The 16728-nt window shown below is 38.2% G+C and overlaps 1 protein-coding gene across 1 annotated transcript in view; it reads left to right on the top strand.

The window, feature by feature from the left end:
* The first annotated feature begins 1887 nt into the window (after positions 1-1887).
* The window catches only part of fgfrl1b (fibroblast growth factor receptor like 1b), a 515733-nt gene continuing 500892 nt past the window's right edge, over positions 1888-16728 (top strand). Inside the window, exons 1-2 of the mRNA XM_073921387.1 lie at positions 1888-2020; positions 6214-6250. The gene's annotated coding sequence lies outside the window, so the exon portion shown is untranslated. The remainder of the gene's footprint in view (positions 2021-6213; positions 6251-16728) is intronic.

Raw genomic sequence — 16728 nt, 5'->3', positions numbered from 1 at the left:
AACGTTTCTCGTGTCACCCTGGCACACTTTGGGTTACTTCTTACTTTACTAATGTTTTCATTATTGTAACATATTTGTTTCCACCAATTTAACTTAGAATTTGCGTCATTTTAAAGATTTAAAGCGTTTTCTTTCGACTTTTAACTTTAAATAAAGTGATTTTACGCGCAATGCACACTACAATCATTTTGATTCCCCCAAAAAGATTAGCAGTTAAACCTTTTACATTGTTATCGTGTTTTAAATCGTAAGTTTGAAATACTTTAATATTTAATAATGCGTAAAAATAACTACCCGTTATAATATTGCGCACATATTATACTATGCAGTATATAGTACTATTGCACACAGCTATCTCAAAAAAAGTTTAATCTCATGCTATAATGGTGAGTATGACGGGGAACTGGAGGATATCTGGGAACCCATCAGCGCGCTATTGTGTCTCGTGGAGAAATCTGCGCGCGTGGCGAATCGCGCGCTTTGAAAAGGATTCCCCCAACCTCCGTTAACCCCCAGTCAATGTGATTTCTCATAGAGGTCACACTCTCCCCCCAGTGAACAATGCCACTTTACGACTCACCATCTCTGATTCCACCGCATTAGCATCATCATGCGCGTTCACCCACAAACAAAAAGCAAACATGAGCTTCTGGAAGTTTCAGGGCCATCTGGTTCGAATGTCCAGAAAAGCAAAATCATATCAGTCTTGCAAGAAATACTTATTTTTCAAAAGTGCAAGAATGGAATTTTCACTTAATGCTTTTAGCTAACAAACCTACGCGAACTTTTTGCCCGTGACGCATCTTTTCCGTTGCGCTTAGTGCGTTTTGTTGTTGCGCGCAAACACTCGATGTTTCAAATACTATATGTTCAGTTGCATCCTGATTTTATCTTAATGTTTATACAAGATGCGTTCTGATGAACACATTGGGCTGTATGGAGATGCACCGTGGGATCGCATTGAAATTCGGTCCTGTGACCTGTGGCTGTCCATCTGTCGTAGTCCAGCTGAAGTCTGAATCTGGGCTCTTCGAGTCTCATCACAGCAGTGACCCTGATTACAGCCCATCAATCATTTATTTTTGTAACCACACATCACATTTTATGTCGTTAAGGCTGTGCAGTCTTATTGCATTTGTCATTCGATGAAGCCGAAGCGCAGGTGACAGCTTTCTTTCCATCTAAACCGTAGGCGTTTGTCACACTCATAATTAAAGCTACATGTTTTATACTTATGCAAGTGCCGTTTCTTATCCAGCAAACTTTTAGGTCAAAGCCTTCCTCGAAATGTAATATCATTACTTTTTGCTAATCACATTTCATGCTCAAAGAAGTTCAAGTGAGTGCGTTTTGAACCAGTGGGTGGTTTTATTCTCACACCATATAAGGGAAAGACGCAGCATGTGCACAGGCAGATGCGAATGGGAAATTTGATGGAAATCACACATGATTCTATACATACTTGAATTAATTGTAAGTTCTGAAAGTAGTTTTGAAAATTCAGTATGCTGCCGAATTACGCAGTGATATTGATTGACTCTTTGTCTTCGCGTGTTTAAGGTCGTCATCTGTTACTTTTGTTCTCAAAGTGACCAAACAGTTTACTGTAGTTAAGCTGTAATCAAGTAAATAGTTTTACAGCAGCGGCCCAATTAAGCGTAGATGGGCCTTCAATGTGAGCGGGTGTTAAAATCTGGCGGCGTCATATGTTCTCATCAGATGGCTTTTTTTGTGGACAGGCGGATTTGAGATGCATTTTCAAGCTGTGGTCGTAAAGTCACCCCGGGCTGGAAGAGAGGGAGGAGGCGTGGGGGTAATTAACTTTGTCATTGAAATGAAAAAGGATCACGCGCACAATGGAGCATGGCAGGTGGGACGTCGCAATTCGCAGAAGGGCCGTGGAAACCGGCGGGGAAGCGGAGCGCGGAGGGAGGAGGGAATCACGGCGGAATGCTCCGCCGCGGGTCGAGAGGGCACCGTGGGTGTTTGTAAAGGCACGCGAGCATCTGCCGCCTGTGTGGTAACTCCTCTCCCCTCCTCCTTATTTCCCATATCGTTCTTTCTTCTTTCTTTCTCTTGCTTTATTTCCTCTTTCTTCCCCTGTCTTTCTCCGCGTTCACGGCTCGTGGCGGGTCATAATCATTCAGCGTGCGCCCTTCATGAAACCTTTATTAACGCGTGTCTTACATTTTGGGGGTTGAGTTTAAAAAGAACCTTGAGATTTACGCACATTCTCGAGACATTAGGTACGCACACGTGCGCTTGTTTAGAAATAGTTTACTGATCTCGATCATGCACTCTGTTTATACTCGCAAGATTTATTTCTTCCACATGAGTCATGGGGAAAATCTGCACTCCCACCATCTCCATCTTCTTTCTTAAATAGTTTAGAATAGCTTTCAGTCAGATGTTACACAACCCTTGCGGAATTGGTTATATTTTTCGTGTTAAAATCAAGTTTTAGTATTTTAACTAAGAACAGCTTTAGTAGGATAATGCCATGGTTTAACGTGGGTAAGTGCAATAAAATAAATAAATAAATAAATAAAATTCCTACCTTATTCCTACCTACCTAATTTAAACCTTGGAGAAGCAGCAGCAGGTTAATCTCCCATTCACGAGTTTTTCATGCAGAGAAATCTACTCAGGTCTTTGGATAAGCATTCAGACGTTAATGTCCAAACACGTCTTTATATAAGTTAGTTCAGTATTGTTGCAGATGAATATAACACAGAGAACGCGATTAAAATATTTCCCAGTGGGCTAGATATTTATTAACAGTCATACAAACATCTTTACCGAAGCCTCTCTACTTGACGGTTGGTCTCGCACGTCCGCCATGTTTGTAGTTTATTTACACTTTTCTCCCGCGTTTGTAGTTCTAATCGAATTCACGTCCAACAATGGTGTGCAATATTAGCGGTATGGATGGTTCTGTTTTTTTTTTTTTTTTTTTTTTTTTGAAATAGTAACCCATCAGAGAACCTTTATTTTTTTTTCAACATACTACGATTTGGGACGTGCTAATTCTATTTTCAAATACTAGCTATATGACATATTCTCCGCAGACGAGTGGGCGCTGCCATTTGAATCTTTTTGGCACAGGACTTCCGGTCTTATTCACTTCCATTCATTTTTAAACATTAAAAACTGCTCGTTTCGCTGCTTGATGTTGCTAACTGATATTTCCTTGTTATATTATTCTACTTGGTCTGTAGTCATGCAAACATTTGTTTGTAGAGCAATTAGTTTGACCATTTTTTGCCGTTTATTATTCCTTGTCATTTCTCCCATAGGCGACTGAAACGGAAGTTCTAAGACAATCGCGAAAACAGGCTCACTTCCGCATTTTAGAATAAGGTCTATAGGACGGATAGTATATGAATTTGGACGCGCACTAGTGTTTTTCAGCCAATGATGAACTTCCAGTGAAAGCTTTATGTGACTATTTTAATATTCATTCCTTTTTACAGCATCAATGTTGTAATGCAATTACAATCATTCAGTTAAATAAACTTAAGGATTCATTCCCTTCTGAAAAATCCAGCTTAAACCAGCCTAACCTGGTTTGCTGGTTTTAGCTGGTCGACCAGCCTGGTTTTAGCGGGGTTTTGGCCACTTCCAGGCTGTGTTTCCAGCCATTTCCAGCCTGGTCTTAGCTGGTCAGGTTGGGAGATGACCTGCTAAAACCAGCTTGACCAGCCAAGCCAAGCTGAGAGTCCAGCCAAAACCAGCTATATCCAACTTAAACCAGGCTGGTCAAGCTGGTTTTAGCTGGATTTGGCTGGTCATTTTCCAGCCTGACCAACTAAGACCAGGCTGGAAATGGCTGGAAACCCCTCTAAAACCAGGCTGGTCGACCAGCTAAAACCAGCCAACCAGCCTAGGCTGGTTTAAGCTGGATTTTTTCAGCAGGGTTTGGATGTTAAATCATAAAAAGAGATTAAAAAAAGACCAATTAATTGCAGGCGCCATCATTACCTGCAGGCTAGCACAGAAACTCCATTGAAATTAATGGAGTAAAATTTATTTTTACATTCTAAAGACATGATGTGGAAAAATATAACCAGGATTGTCCAATTGCGATTCAATATCTCTTCTACCAGGGAGTCCTGTCAAGACAGGCAGCATAGGACAAAGTTACAAATATTATACTTCATGTTCCACATGAAATGCTTTTATTAAATATTCTATTTTTTAAGATTATCTGATGAAAATCTGTATAAATTGCCTCAAAGTTTTGTTCACAACTCAAGTTTGAAATCCCATGCTCTTCTTTATTATAGTTAAAAAATTGTGCTGTCAGCATTTCATAACCAGGGAATCCTTATTCATGGATGAGTTTATCAGCTCACCAGAGATTTGTCAGCAATATTCTGATTCTGCAAAATTGATAATCCTGACACCAAACATCAGATCATGCTTATCTTTGACTGAGAGTTCACTTAAGTTTTCGTGTTTTCATCCTTGCTCTCATCATCCTTGTGATTTGTGTGCAGTTCATACTTACCATACACTTTAAACCCTAATAAGTTGAGACTACTCAAATGATTTGAGGAAAATGGTTCTTTCAGTTCATTTGAGTTATGGGAAATCGACAACTCAATTATTTAAGTTGACCAAATGTGCTCTCTTCATTGAATTTACTTAAATGTTTATTACAGTTAACTTAAAATGGTCAATAGACTAAACCTAAAACATTTTCAGTTTCTCTATATTTTACTCACTTACTCCCAGGGCCGTTTATATCAAAGTTTATATTTTGCCGCACCATGTTGATGTTTCGGAACATTACATTTTACATTACATTTTACTAGGTGGGTTGTTAGTCTCAACCACCAACCTGGAAGACCAGGACATGCACACATACACTACAGCCAATTTAGCTTACCCAATTCACCTATAGTACACGTCTTTGGACTTGTGGGTGAAACAGGAGCACATGGTGGAAACCCTTGCGAACACAGGGAGAAAATGCAAACTCCACACAGAAATGCTAACTGACCCAGCCGGGACTCGAAACAGCAACCTTCTTGCTTAGAGGCAACAGCGCTACCAACCCATCATTGTATTTCAATAGAGAAAAATGCATGTAAACATTTAATTATCTACTTACTAATTTAACTTTTTTCTTTCATCAGATGGATTCAGGTAGTGTCTCTGTCCTGCTGCGCTTCAGCAAAATTCAGCATCACAAGTAAAATGACCACCTTGTATATATATATATATATATATATATATATATATATATATATATACATATATCGACCAATCAGCACGGTTGTCAAGGCAGAATTTCAAGCACAACCAATCATTTTAAACAGAGACATTGTGAATCCTTTAAATAAAATAAAATGTTAAGTTCAGAGAACTTAAGTGAAGTTTTTTTATAAACTAACTTTGAGAGGATCACATGCTTATAATTGCTTGTTTCTGGTCCTGCATCATTAAATTTATGATTCACCAATCAGACGATTCCTAAGCCACTATAGATACCCTAAGTTCCATATAACAGCCATCTTCGTTTTGAAGAATCCCCCCTTCCAATCCTACTATTCCTCCACCTCCTAGATGGGTGGCACGGTGGCCTAGTGGTTAGCACCGTTGCCTCACAGCAAGAACGTCACAGGTTCTAGTCCTTACCAAGCCAGCCGAAGTTTCTGTGCGGAGTTTACACGTTCTCCCCATGCTTTCATGGGTTTCCCCCAGGTTCCTCCCACCGTCAAAAAACATGCAACTTAAGTTAATTGACTAATCCAAATTGCCACCACAGACATGCTCCTAGTAAGTAGTTATCTCTTAAGAGCAATTACTATCTGTTCAATAGCAACTACAGCAGGGGAGTTCTCAAGATCTACCTGAGCTCAAACTCCCCTCTCGCCCTGCAAACGGGAGGGAGGGAACCCCAAGCTCGAGGATCTTGTGAGCTCGGGCTCTCTGTCGGGACAGCATGCCAAACAAGCTTTATAATCAATCATCAGCTAAGTGTGAACTTTTGAAAATAGTATTTAAAAGTTTTTTGCTTCCTAATGAGTAATCAAATACACCTGTTTAAGTTTTCATACCAAAATTGATATTTATTTATTTGATATTTAAGTAATGTCAGATTGTATCAACTTAATATCTTTAGTAACGACAACAGCGGGGTTTACAGTGTACTAAGTAGACTGCATAAAATATCAATAATAATACAGAAAATCTTTTGTCTCACAGGAGGAAGAAAGTCACTCAAGATTTGGACATCATAAGGGTGAGTAAATGGGTGAACTTTCTCTCAAACTTCCCAGAATAAAATAGTCAAGAAAAAGAGACCTCACATGGCACTTGACCAAAAGACACAGAAATCCAACATTTAGAGAAGCAGATGTTTGATATTCAGTCTCACATTTGCAAGCCACAAAGACATGTTCTGTTCTCTGATTTTTGCTCCAACGACAACAGAGCAAGAGTGTGTCTACGTAGCAGAGTAGGCCGATTCCCGTCCGTCTGGCAGCTGTTGCTTTGTCACCTGATCGCTTGTTTTTGTAGCCGAACGATACCGTGCTTCAGTCTGCATGCCGCTAACCTGTGCATATCTGATGTCACATTTAAAAAAAAAAAAAGCTTTTTTTTGTTTTTATTGTAGAGTTCAAATACACCAACACTGCTGTTTTTCATCACTGGATAGCCTGAAATGGTTATCAAGAAACAATTCTCTCTTTTGCTGATCAAAGAGCTGCATATTTACAAATGAAAAGTTCTCCATATTTCTTGTTCAACACGGAGGAATAACTTGTGTTTTAAGTTCAAAGGCTTTTTATTATTTTTTTTTGGGTGAGAGCGACTTCACAAAACATGACAGTGTTGGGGATGGGGGAGCAAAACAACCTATTGTTCGTTGTTCTCGACACACTTCTTTTCTTGCAGCGCACAAAGGCATGCACACTTCTGGGGGCATCGGTGACTTGGGCGCATGTGGGGGCTCAAAGGTGACATATTTCAGATGGGGGTTCATTCAGTATGCAATAGATTTAAAGCCTCCCTCCTTCTTTCTTCCCTTCGCTCGGTCTGCTTGGCTTGGCAGATGTGTGGGGGTCTTTTTTTTTTGGGAAGGGGGGAGCCTGGGACGGCAGCGCGCCACGTGTTCACAATGTCAGCCTGATTTCTGTGGAAACTCTTATGAGCGAAGGATCACCTTACACAAAGAATCAGAGCCACTTTCTCTCTCCGACTCTCTTTTTCAGACTCTCTGGTTTCTTCTTCACACTCCCTTTATGTTATTTTTGGATTTTTTTTTTTTTTTTTTTTAGCAGTTTAAGTCTCTCGCCTGCAGATCTGCACCCCCAGATTAAACTTTGTATCAGATGAATGTCTTCAGCACTGTGGGTTTAAATGTGATTTACAAGAAAAAGAAAATATTGTTCCACATGCCCAAAAAGGGTTGGATAGGTCTTTTAGAAAATGGTGTGTTCATCAAATATGATGGAAAAATATACTTCTAAGGGGCTATTTTTATTGGCAGTGTGTGAACAGCCTGTAACAAAATTTTAGAAACAAAACTCTTTCATGGTTTGTCGATGAAAAAAGCTTGTTGACTGATTTTTATGTGAAAGATTTGGGACATTGTTGCTCGTAAAGTCAAAAAGATGCGACTTTTATGTGTCCTTTTTTTTATGACGTGTAATACAAATACTTACATATGTTATGAAATACTCATGCAATGTTCAGGATTATGTCAAAAGAGATATACTGTAGTGAAATGTCAAAGTCTCATGCAATGGCTGTAGTCTTGCATAGCAACTCATACAGAAATCTGACACGTGAATATAGAAATTACATATATGGCATGGAAATGTATATCGGACTTTACAAATATAAAATATGTCATATATGAATCATATATTTTAAAACTGCTGCTTTAAAAAGCAAGCCACCAGCCACTTTATTAGGGTTAATTGCTCGTTATTGCAAATTTCTAATTAGCCAATTACATGGCAGCAACTCGATGTATTTAGACATGGTCAAGACGATCTGCTGCAGTTCAAACCGAGAATCAGAATGGGGAAGAAAGGTGATTTAAGTGACTTTGAACGTGACATGGTTGTTGGTGCCAGACCAACTGGTCTGAGTATTTCAGAAACTGCTGATCTACTGGGATTTCCATCTTCTGATGGCTACTTCCAGCAGGATAACACATCATGTCATAAAGCGCAAATCATCTCAGACTAGTTTCTTGAACATGAAAATGTTCATGTACTCAAATGTCCTCCACAGTCACAAAATCTCAATCTAATAGAGCACCTTTGGTACGTATGTGGTGGAATGGGAGAATGGCATCATGTATGTGCAGCCGACAATTCTGCAGCCGGGTCCAACCCAATTCTAGTACGGTGTACCTAATAAAGTGGCCGGTGAGTGTATATATGTAATTATTTTAAATATAAGAGGCCATTTTTGCATTATTGTGAATAATATGTTGCATGACCGACATATATTTTATATATGCAAACTCCAATTATGAACATGTCAGTCATAAATGTAATGTATCAGATTTCTGTGTAGGTAGATCTAAATAGTCTCAAAAAATGTCACCAAATGATCATAAATGTGTAATTTTATTAACATATATATATATATATATATATATATATATATATATATATATATATATATATATATATATATATATATATATATATATATATATATATATATATATATCAGAGCTTTTGCAAACATTTCTCTATCACTATGTTTAAATGCATTCTTAACTGTTTTTCAGTGAATGTTTTATTGAGAGGAAAGCGTGCAGTACATATTAATATATACTTTTTAAATACATGCAATCTAAATGCTAATCTCAGAAGGATGAATGGGACCTGTATATTTGTTGTGCAGTATCACTGCAAAGTATTTCCAACTTCATTGTACTATTTGAGTTTATAATCAATAAATTGCTGGCTGCAGTTCAGCTAAATGACCACCGATGTAGCTAGTAACAAGTTTCTCTGTATTCTGCAAATTGTCCCTTTAATGCGCTAAAAATAAATAACCCAAACCATAAAAACAGAAATTCCTGCTTTACAGCCTACGATGGTTTCCAGTACTACAGTTCTTTATGTTAAGACCCTGAAAGTGACAGAACCCCCTCTGAGTTAAGCCAAGTAACTCTATCTCTCCTCCTAATGGGTTCAATTAAAACTCCAGACACACACACACACCTATAAAAACAGGGAGTGTGTTTATCTTTCTGGTTCCAATGGAGGGTAAAGAGGATAATTTTATAGCTAGAGGAAGTGATCGTCTCCCCATTCTGTCTAATCCAAACATTTTTTGGCTGCGGGTCAGCTTAAGAGCGCATATGTGCCGACCTCAGCGCTATGTCTGTCCATTCATAACATTCAGGCATTATTCCATCTATCTGTGCAGGCGCTCGCTGGATTTAGAGGGAAATCTGTGTCTGTTGCTTTAAGGTTTGAAAATCCAGGAAAATATGTGTCATTGAATACCGTATAGAGTCTGGTGCTGCTGGTCCAACTGATTTTTTTTCTTTTTTAAAGGCCAGAACAGACGTTTTCTCTTTGCTTCAACACATTTTCGTTTATTTAAAGTCTTGTTTTAATATTACAGATGAAGTACACAATATAAAATTAATTATGGGAAAGAAATTATAATTTTGTTATATAATTTCTTTAGATAATTTAGTTAAAAATACATTAATACAGTAGGTACGAAAAGCATTCAGACCCCCTTAAATGTTTCACTTTTTGTTATATTGCAGTCCTTTGCTAAAATCATTTAAGTTCATGTTTTCCTCCTAATATATACACAGCACCCCATATTGGCAGAAAAACATAAAATTGTTGACATTTTCAGCAGATAAAAAGGAATAAACTGAAATATTACATGACCCTAAGTATTCAGACTGTTTGCTGAGACACTAGCTGCGTCCCAAATGGCACACTATACACTATGCACTCATGCACTATGTACGTATGCACTTACACACTCAACAGGATAGTATATGTATGTAGTGTCGTCCCAAATGGCACACTAATGTTTTTTTACTAAGCGGAAATTCAAACCGTTTCCCTGATGACGTTTGACGGTTGCCAAATCAGTGAAATAAACGACCGAATTATCAAATATTACCTGCCGCGAGTTTAACCGCATTCACCATCGGGAGGCGCTAAAATCACTCTCGTAGAAGAATTTTGCTCTCACCATCCAAAATAAATAAAGTTATTCAACATGTGCGTCCGATAGCTCCGCCCCTTCCGCTACGTAAGCAAACCTGCGGTCGTTGAGTGCGTGAAGTGTCCATCATTACACACTTCATTTTAGCGGCTGAATGAGTGCAGCATCCGGGTAATTAAAGTGCACTTATTATTTTTAGAGTTTTCAGTGTGAACACACTACTTACACTATATACTACAAAATGGCGTAGAATAGTGCATAAGTATGCGATTTGGGACGCAGCTACTCTCATATTTATCTCAGGTGCTGTCCATTCTTCTGATCATTATTGAGATGGTTCTAAGACCTTCATTTGACTCCAGCAGTGTTTGATTATACTGATTGGACTTGATTAGGAAAGCCACACACCTGTCTATATAAGACCTTACAGCTCACAATGCACATGTCAGAGCAAGTTAAAATCATAAGGTCAAAGGAACTGCCTGAAGAGCTCAGAGACAGAATTGTGGCAAAGCACAGATCTGACCAAATTTACAGAAGAATTTGTGCTGCATTTAAGGTTCCTAAGAGCGCAGTGGCCTCCATAATCATTAAATGAAAGACATTTGGGATGACCAGAACTCTTCCAAGATCTGGCCGACTGGAAAAACTGAGCAATCAGACGAGAAGAGCCCAAAGATAATTGAGGATAAGCCTCAGAAAAGATGAATGAGGCCAAGTACAGGGATATGCTGGATGAAAACCTTCTTCAGAGTGCTCAGGACCTCAGACTGGGCTGAAGATTTACCTTCCAAGACAATGACCGTAAGCACTAAAATAATGAAGGAGTGGCTTAACAACAACTTTGTGACTGTTTTTGAATGGCCCAGCCAAAACCCTGACTTAAACCCAATTGAGCATCTTTGGAGAGACCTAAAAAATCTGTCCCCCAACTTTTATTAATCAACCTGACAGAACTGGAAAGGATCTGCAAGGAGGAATTTAAAAAGATGCCCAAATCCAAGTGTGAAAAACTTGCATCTTTCCCAAAAAAGACTCATGGCTGTATTGGATCAAAATGGTGCTTCTACTAAATATGGAGCAAAGGGTGTAAATACTTAGGACCATGTGATGTTTTTAATAAATCTGCAAAAATGTGAACGATTATGTGTTTTTCTGTCGATATAGGGTGCTGTGTGTACATTGAGTGAAAAAAAAATGAATTTGATGAACAATTTGAGTGAACAATTTTAGAGGGTATGAATACTGAATACTTTCCATACCCACTGTATATATAGCCTACATTTATTTAGTTTCAGTTCTATTCATACTAGTACTTTGAAATGATGTAATATTATATCTATATTTTCATTTTAACTTAGATTTTAGGCAAATAATGTAATTGTAAAATAATAAGATTAGTTAACACTATCAATGTGTGTGTGTGTGTGTGTGTGTGTGTGTGTGTGTGTGTGTGTGTGTATATATATATTATTATTATTATTATTTATTTAATTTTTTTTTATAAATGTCCACAATGCAAAAAAGACCACATAAAGCTAACATAAAGTCCTGACTGTAGTAACAGCAATCACTTTTGACACAATAAAAGGCATTTCAATGTTCATCAGAGTCTTTAAACCCCATTGGAACGTCTCCTCATTCATTATTTTACCATACTTCCCCATCCACACAAAAAAGGGAATGTAAATCAATTTAAACATTACTACATTTTTGCCAAAATAATTTAAAATCACATTTGCCTGCATTGGAATTTGGGAGTTTTCAGAATCCTTTTAGCGTTAGCAAGTTGGCTAATTGTTTAGCTAATGGGCAATTAGCTTAAATCAGAGTGTGGGCTTGATAATTAAGAACAGCTCCAGAAAGGCAGCTAATGATCTCCAGTTTCTGTACTTTGCAAGTCTTTGTTGACAGTCGACTCAAAAACCAAACAACCCCCGAGACTCATCACTGTAACTAAAGAAGCGGGGAAGCACACAAGAGAATAGAGCAAGAAGTTGAGTCTTTTTGTTTGAATAGCTTTAGAAGTGAACAGTGGCGCTAATAAGTAGGCCATTTGGGCTCTGGCTATCAGTCATTAAGTGAGGTCGTTAATTCTGTACGCCAGGTTTAAGACGGATGCTGAGATAGATGGGGCTGGGATGGTATTGTTTAAGCACTAAATTTGTTAAGAGGCTTCTAAATGGCTTCAAGGCATTCATTCTTTCAGTCCCCGGTCAGCACAGAGCCGCTCTCCATAGAATGTGACTTTAAAGGATAGTTTACACAAATAAATTAGTTTGATTTGTAATGGTTTTTAATGATCATAATGGAAATTAGTTCTAAAGTTTAACCCAAAATTCTTATTTACACAGGATATTCTAAATTGTTTTGATTTGTAATAGTTTTTAATGATCATACAATAGAAATTGTATTCATTTTAACTAAGTAGTTCACCCACAGTTGATATGCTGTCATCATTTACTCACACTTTACTTGTTCTTTACTGTACCATGAGATGTTTTGCTAACCATGCCAACCTGTAGCTATTGACTTCCGTAGTATTAGTTTTTCCTACTATGGAAGTAAATGGTCACAGGTTTCCAACATTCCACAGTTGAACTTCTTTGTGCACAACAGAACCAAAATATTATATTTTTCAGAATTTTCTTTCAGCTTAGTCTCTATTTCAGAAGTTGCCAATGCGGAATGAACCGCCAACTATTCCGGCACATGTTTTACTCAGCAGATGCCCTTCCAGCCACAACCCAGCACTGAAAAAATATCATATTATATTATGGGGCGTCACGGTGGCACAGTGGATATCATGATCGCCTTACAGCAACAAGGTCGCTGGTTCAAGCCTCAGCTGGGTCAGTTGGCATTTCTGTGTGGAGTTTGTATGTTCTCCCCGTGTTCATGTGGTGTTCGTGTTGGTTTCCGGGTGCTCTGCTCTCCCCCACAGTCTAAAGACATGTGGAACAGGTGAATTGGGTAAGGTAAATTGTCCATAGTGTATGTGTGTGAAGGAGTGTGTATGGATGTTTCCAGTAATGGGTTGCAGCTGGAGGGGCATCCACTTGTAAAAACATTAGCTGGATTAGTTGACGGTTCATTCTGCTGTGGTGACCTCAGATTAATAAAGGGACTAAGCCGAAAAGAAAATGAATGAATATTATATTATATTATATTATATTATATTATATTATATTATATTATATTATATTATATTATATTATATTATATTATATTATATTAGGTCTCTACTGGAATTTTTGTTTGAATATTTTCAGTCAAAACACATTACAAACCAATAAAATATACTGAATTTGATGCTTAAAAATTGATGGTTTGTAATGTTTTAGTATAGTATTTGTGCAGGTCAAAGGTGACCAACAATGGTTTTAATTCCCAAACACAGGTTTGTAAGTAGTGGAAGGTGTGTAAATGATGAGAGAAATTTCATTTTTAAGTGAGCTATCCCTTTAAGGCCACCAATGGCCAACATAGCTGGCATAGTCCAATCTGTTTTTCCCCCTTTTTTTTTGAAAGCGAGACGCACAACTAAGTAGCCTTATTTGTAACTTCACTGGAAACCTTCCATCAGCTTCAGTGCCAAATTAACCGACTCGCATTCCTCGTACAAGTTCCCCGATCCCTCCCCAAAATCTTTTATGTATTTTTAAAAGAAAACAAGAGGCACACTTTGATTTGTTCTTTGTTGCAGAGCAGTCGTAGCAACCCCCTACCCCAAAACACACATGCTCCCTTATGCCAGCCAGCGATTTACCGCTTATCCCCCAACAGCAACAGAGGGCATGCCATGAGAGAGGCCCTGCATTGGGGGAAGGAGAGGAGAACTGGAGTGCTGACACTCATAGCTGTTCACATGCTGATGGTTCTTTGTTAGGGGACCAGGCAGGAGGTCTTTTTCAGGACCCCCCTCCCAATCTGACACACTTAGTAACTTTTGTATTGGCCCAGGCCCTTTGTCAGACTTCTCATGACCTTTGACTTCCCACTCAGCCGCCAATCAGACACCCTGAGAGTAAAGGGACAGCAGGCCGAGGAACAAAAGCTGCTGAATCACTTTATCGCACAGATTTTTCATCATAGTGGTCGCTGCGTCTTTTGTCAAGCTCACATTTGTCGGGGCAAAACTCTAGTCGTTAACATGAAGGATTTGGAACGAGCTTGTTATCCTTTGTTAGTCTCCTCGGGGAGTGTAAGGAGAAAACACGAGTTTAATTTGACTGGCAACAACTACTGGATCTCATTTTTTGCTGCTTTTTTTAGGGGTCGGATGTTGATCGCTAATGAGCTTGAAATACCAAGTTAGAGAGTTACACGACTTTTATTTGTCGAATGGTGATTGCAATTAGCAGTCTGGATGCTGAAACATCATCTATGAAAATCAATATATTTCTGCCCTCGTCATTAGTCATGTTACTCAAATAGTTTTTATGCTTTTCAATAATTAATGAGCGTATCATTTTAGCGGATTCTTAGAAGCTGACTTGCTGTGGAGGAATTACAAGGACAAAATAAGAGAAGATGAATTTTGTTGGGAAAATGGGTAGTCTTTATGTCCATATCTACACGAATGATTAATAATCAACAGTGGTGGAAAGAGTACTGAAAATCATAATTAAGTAAAAGAACCATTACTTGCCTAAAAATGTAGTGCGAGTGTAGTATCTATTGTAAATATTACTCAAAGTATGAGTAAAAAGTAGCCCTTTCAAAAGTACTCATGAGTATTATGCTGTTAAAAGCTGATGCGTTTACATGTAATCTGTGCATGTGTGTAAACGTAACATTCTGTAGTGCATTTAGTTATTGCTCAGCAGGCACACAACATCATAAGACTTTAATATTAGGTTAGATTTAGGTCATGACGTCAAGTGACAAGCATTCAATGATCTCTGATCTTGATGTTTGTATAGTCCAATCATAGGAACAGGTCCAATATTCACTTGTCACAAACCTGTTTTAGGATTGTTATTTTGTTGTTGTTGTTGTTGTTGTTGTTGAAAAATTTATTTATTTTTTTACTATTGACTTCCATACAATTTTGTCCAACTATGAAAGTCGATGGTTACCAGTTTCTAACACTTCTTTTCAACTTAAAACTTAACTTAGAACTGAACCATCTGAGGCAGAGTAAATGGTCAAATTGGTATTTTTGGGTGAACTACTCCTTTAACAGTGTATGATGTGTAACTTCAGACACACTTAAAAGCATCAACAATGACATATTTGTTGGCATTGAGAGCTTTTTACTGGTTAGTCAAACCCCAAAGATGCACTCTGTACTCCCAGCAGGCACACAACATCATAACACGTTAATAATAGGTTATATTTAGGTCTTGATGTCAGGTGACTAAAATTCAACGTCTAGCCAGGATCTAAGAACAATGTTATCTTGATGTCTGATAACAATGTCAAATGATGTTGATATTTTGTTTTTAGGTGGTCAGAAAGTGACCAAAATCCAACATCGAGCAAACATCTCAAACCAATGTCATATTGATGTCCATTACTGACATTTATTCATCAGGTATTGCAACCAAAATCCAACATCTGATAGATGTCATAGTGGTCCACATAACGTCAAGCTGTAACATCATTAGGCATTGGTATTTGGTTGATTTTAGGCTAGACGTTAGATATTGACGTCCGCCTGATGTTAAGTTCTGACGTCAACCCAATTTCCATTTCAAGCAAAATGCAACGTTTGGGTACGACCTCTGTGTGTTGTTTCTGCTGGGTGTTTTAGGCCATTTCGGTCATCATACAGTAGACATTCATCATCTTCAGTGACATGCATCTAAACAAAGCGTGTAAAAATTTTGGACATCATCTCAGACACTTTTAATGCTTCCAAGCAGGGCGGAAGTGGGACTCCTTTTCAGCCCTAGAGTTTCAAGCCTCAGACCGGCCCACCTCAGTTCACGACTGACTATATTAAAATAAGGTAATTTTCAATTCAGTTTCTAATTACACTATCACGTGTTTTTTTTAAGAGAACAGCTGCTTTAGAACTTCAAATGTTCAACAACCCTAACAGTATTTTATGTCGTAACAATAAAAATTAAAAAAACTACATTCTCAGATCAAACCCGGGTCGGCAGCGTCATAATCTAACGTGCTAACCACTGGACCACAATAGATATATATTGAGAAGTGACTGGTTATATATTAAAAGAGCAGAGCTGCGGTAAAAGAATGAATAAGAAGACTGTGGTCAAGTAAATAAATAAATTTAAAAAGTGTGACTGCTGAGAGCAAGAGATTCTGGAGCTAGGGACACCGGCCCTCGCGGCCAAAAAACGGACCAGCCCACCGGGAATTCTCCCGGTCCTCCCGATTAGCCAATCCGGGCCTGCTTCCAAGCAGTTTGCTGCAATTATAAATCGCCCATGTCTTGAGGTTGTTTATTATAATGCGAGTTACCTTCTATGTGCGGATTGATTGGACAGAAATTATAGAACTGGTTTTTCTAATCCCCATAGACAAGAATAAAGTAGTGACTGCAGGTTGAAGGAAAATAATGGAGTAAAAGTACAGATA

This window comes from Danio rerio, chromosome 14, assembly GCF_049306965.1.
Source record: "Danio rerio strain Tuebingen ecotype United States chromosome 14, GRCz12tu, whole genome shotgun sequence".
Lineage (NCBI taxonomy): Eukaryota > Metazoa > Chordata > Actinopteri > Cypriniformes > Danionidae > Danio > Danio rerio.
The sequence above is the reverse complement of the archived record's forward strand: the minus strand, read 5'-3'. Positions and strand labels throughout refer to the sequence as shown.